At 39.3% G+C, this 4774-nt stretch overlaps 1 protein-coding gene across 1 annotated transcript in view; it reads right to left on the bottom strand.

Moving 5' to 3' along the window:
- MAST2 (microtubule associated serine/threonine kinase 2) overlaps nucleotides 1-4774 on the bottom strand; it is a 190905-nt gene that overhangs the window by 29378 nt on the left and 156753 nt on the right. The gene's annotated exons all lie outside the window — the stretch shown is intronic.

Genomic DNA, 4774 nt, shown 5'->3' with positions numbered 1-4774 from the left:
ATTATGCTCTCCTGAGATAGCAAAAAGTATGGTTAGATCGCTGAAATATTCCACAGTAACTTCCAGTCTCTGTCACACTTTCTATTGTTGCTGAACAAGCTGTGAATGCTCAGAAAACTTGTCATTTCAGCTAGAAAACTGCCAGGCAGAAATATTAACCCACTAATGCTAAAGTTAAGTTCTTTTGGGCCAATTCATGTTTATATTAAATTCACCAGATGCAATTCTGGCACCTAGAAGAAAGGTTGTTTCTGTCCTTATATTACCCTCTTTGGTTTGGTTGCTATGCAACATGTAAAAACACAATCTCACCTCCACCTAAAAATTCATAGTTATCTTGGTTTCTCATGGAAAATCACAACAAACACACTTTTCCCAGAGAGGACAACCAAGTGAGGTGACAAGATACTTTCCAACCAGGCCACTAGCAGGCAGGCAGGTCGTAAAAATAACAGGTAAATTTACTTTTACTGTCCAACAGCACAGGGAAAACAGTTATATCATAAAGCCATTTTCTAGCATTGTTTCAGCTATAATACAGGGAGACATTATTAACATCATAAGTAAAGAACTGTCACTGTTGATGTGCAATCCTTATCCCAGCAACATTCCTCTGGGACATGAGGCTGGAAAGGACAATCTAGAGTTTGACAGCAAACTCTAGAAAATAAAGAAAAATGGTCTAGAAATTAAAGCAATAAAATAAAACCCTCCTTCATTTTTGTAGCGACCAGGAGATCTGGCTATCCTTTCAACAGCTTGGAAAGAATAAAACAAGACTTCTTACCCTCCAGGGGATCCCTGGTGAGTCCCAGCTGGCTGATAATATAACGAGGAATGTCGCATTTAATTCCTTGCCCTTCCTTGGCATGGCCTTCTGCAGCTTCTAACAAATGGTAGAACTCTTCAGGATCAAACTCCTACAGCAAAGCAGTGAGAGAAACAGAGAGAGGCAAATGATGCAGCTTTACCAGTGTGAAGGTAAAGGCTTCTCCTCCAAACAGGAGGTTGCTCAGAAACTCTCTTCCCACTCTGCTCTGCAAGAACAACAGACAGTTACATCCCACTGGGTGTCCACTGGCTTAGATCTGCAAAGAAGAAAGGACAAGGACTGTAGGGACTTTTTACAAACCGAGCCCAAACTATCAGATGAAATGGTGTTGATAATGTAAGCATTACCAAGAGTAAGTTCTGTCACACTGAGATGTGCCAGGGAAAGGTCTGTTATGAGGATTGAGGCGCCTTTTTTTTGCCACCTCTATCTGACAGGCGTCTTAACACAATATAAACCTTTCCTGCTGTCAGATGTCACTTCTGATCAAACCACACTCCCACCCAACCCTGTAACTGTCCCAACCTTAGCAATTACCAATAAAATTATTAATAAAACAACAAGTGCTACTTTAACATAGTAGAGGATCACCTCAGGAACTCAGCCTTGGTGTTTCTGATCTCTCAGGCCAGAAAAGGTTATAGAAGGTGTTATCTCTTTTACTGGACTAACAGATAGAAGAGGCAATAAAAGAAAGGTTTGGGCTGAAGGAGCAGTCTGCTTAGAAGCAAGTTCACTAGTTAACTTTAGCTTTCCCCTACAAACCTCATTATTCACCAGCAGTGAGCAGCATCACCAAGTTTCTTCAAAAATTTTCCAGTGAAATGGGAGGATAAAAGGGGAGGAGTTACACACATAGCTGTGAGGGCATCAGTAAAGAATTGATGTGAGTGTGGTCAGCAGCATAAGAGAAAAGAGAGCACAGAACTGCAAACAAGAAAAGGAAATTAGAGATTGCAATGATGTCAAGATACTTGAATGGTTAGAGAAACAGAACAAATGCACTTTTCCGTGATTGCACCAAGTGATGCTGCTTGGATAGATGCTGTCACCAAAGACAGTAACAGTGCAAGAAACAAAGGTCCTTCCCAAATCCTCTGGAAAAGGATTAACCAACACTCTCAAAACCGGCAGACAGCAGGAGCCAGATCAGAAAAAGATGGTCAACAGAATTCAGGTCAATACAGACAGTGAGGTGGAAGGAATGTTGGAGTCAAGAAAGAACTCTTCAAGGTACACTTGCAAGTCATTTACTGGTGAGTAAAGGACAGAATTAAAAAAAAAAAAACAAACTTGGTGACAAAAAATTAAAACATTTAATAATTAAGAAACTAAATAAATTCCTGTTCTGGCTTCTTTACACTAGATTTAATCATTTGAATACAGAAGAATGATCCCTACTATGTAGAGGCAGATGCTGTGGAAAAATAAACTGAAAAAAGAATAAATTAGATACTTTTTCCCAAAGATAGTTTCAGACATGCACAAAACACATTATTGTTTTCATGAAGCCCAAGAGATTCACTCTGTCAATAAATGTTTCACAGTCCAACAGGTAATACAAAGACTGAAGCCAAATAGCTTAAGTTTAGAATACTAAAATGCCTTCAACTGCATTAAAACAGTCACAACCATCACAAGCACTGTCTATATGGTCATTTATTTACAAGGAAGAAAGAAGAAGCTGCTGTGTTATTAAAATGAAATTTAATATTAAACTGTAGAAAAAATACTTACAAATTCACATATAATTAAAGCTAACAGTTAAATTACAAAAGTATATAAAAATAAAAATGAGATGCAGTTCTAAAAAGCTATTTAAATGGTTGACTATCCATTACTACATTTCTTGTTGTTTTATGGGATAAAAGGAACATTAATATTTAATTCTTCATGTCACTAGATTAAAATATGTATTTGGAAAAAAAAAGCAGCTAGAAAGGCAATGCAGGTTAAAAAAAACAGGGGAAGACTAACACACAGATCCAAATATTATTTTTATACTTTGGACTCTAGCCATTTCATTGTCAAGGTTGTCACCACATACTTTGGAATTCATTACTCAAATCTCAGTGATTCCTCTGCTTCCACCTGCTCCCACTCACTTTGCAGAACATCAGGTGCACAAGACATGGAGGAACCTGGAGACAATGTTGGTTTGCAGCTAAGAGAAGATCTGCCTTGAGTTTGGAACTCTTAGCAGGTATAGAGACGGCTGCATAAAACTTCCTGAAGCTCCAGCTTTTCCTAGATGATGCGTTACTATTAGTGTAGACAAGCATGAATGGCGATGGTGAATGCAGCAAATACAACCACAGTAGGTTTAAATTTATCTCCTTTCTTCACTTCAAAAAAAAAAAAAAATTTTGAAGAAGAGTTAGTAGATAACTGGAGTCACAAAAACTCCTCTAAATCACAAAAGTGGCTTTGAAAATCAGAAAACTCCCAGCCTGAATGGAGTTGAGCTCAGGATTTTCAATGTAATCTGGGAGACTTCTTGAATAAGTAAGTGTAGGCATCTGTTTTGCTGGTTGTGCAGCCTACTTCATCACTGACAGAGGTCTTCCTTGCACTGTAGGGTTCCCAGCAAAGCAATCCATCTGATGGGCATGGAGGAGGAACAAGAAAACCCTCCAAAGTCTACTGGTTCTTAGGACTTCTACAGGTGTTTTCAAAAACTGGTACCATTGGAAAGACTGGACCACTCTTGTCGACTTTGTCAAAGAAAGCTCTGCAAAACTCATCCATCCTCCAGTGACTCCAAGGATAAAATCACCCATGGACTTCATCATGAACGCCCTCAACATTCTTCACATGTTAAATGCTGTTAACTGTGCACCCAGCCACAGATTCCTAATCCAGCCAACTTCTCTAATGCCTGAAACCCACATAGCATCCCTGTCATTTTTATGTCCAGAAAGCACCACCACGCGTGTGCCTCGACACACCAGGGAATTTCATCCTCTCATTAAATAAGTTTCCACTGCAGGTTTGTGACACCTTCTCCAGCACTCTCATAATTTCTGGTGAATCTTCCCTACACTCTCACCACTTTTTCAAAACCCTTTTGAAATGCACTCACTGAACTGACTCCTATAACCAATAAACACCACATAGCTGTGTATATATACAAGAGGCCTGATCACCTCTTTCCATATATATTCAAGACTTATATTAACCCTCTTGCCATGGCATGACAGTGAGAGCGTGTGTTCAGAGTGCTTCTCCCCTGTACCTAGGAAATATTTTTGGAGTTGCAGGACTTCAGGACAGAGTGGCCTATTTCACTGGGATTGCCTAAACACTTTTCACCATTTTCTAGAAATAATTTTTAAAAAAGGACATTCTTATTAACCAAATTATGTTGTTTAAAAAGCAGTGAGACTTGCTTTTGCATGAATTCCAACAGCACCAAATAGGATTTCAAACCCAGGCTTCCAAACCTCCTCAGATCCCTCACTCATCTACCCCACTGTGCGATCACAGTCGGGAAAACCTGGCACCAGGTTTTGCTGCAATTTCTGGGTCTACAGGAAAGGTTTGAGTCCAAGAGCCCAAACACCATTTATATCATGGCAGGGAAGTTCTTCCTTAGTGACAGATCTTCCTTAGTGCAGTGCTTTGGACTCTGTACTCACACCAGACAGAGGTTTACAGGTTCCTTTCTGTAGCTACAAGCACAAGGAAAATCCAGTGGAATCAAGTAGCACGGAATGTCAACATCTACATCCGGCCCCTCCATAAACTTAATACTAAAACACAATTTAGCTGCAGTCGCAGCTGACAGTCCAGAGGAGAGATACTTCTGCATTAACTCAAAAGACACTTAGTGCTTTTTTCTTTTTTTTTTTTTTTTTTTTTTTTAAATATCGATTTATTTTTCATCAACATTTTAATGAGAATTCCAAGCTTTCTCTTGAAGGCTTGGTGCTCCTTATCTCC

The sequence above is a fragment of the Empidonax traillii genome, unplaced genomic scaffold (genome assembly GCF_003031625.1).
Source record: "Empidonax traillii isolate 1590-97213 ecotype Southwest subspecies unplaced genomic scaffold, ASM303162v1 scaffold15:size5535645, whole genome shotgun sequence".
NCBI lineage: Eukaryota > Metazoa > Chordata > Aves > Passeriformes > Tyrannidae > Empidonax > Empidonax traillii.
The sequence above is the reverse complement of the archived record's forward strand: the minus strand, read 5'-3'. Positions and strand labels throughout refer to the sequence as shown.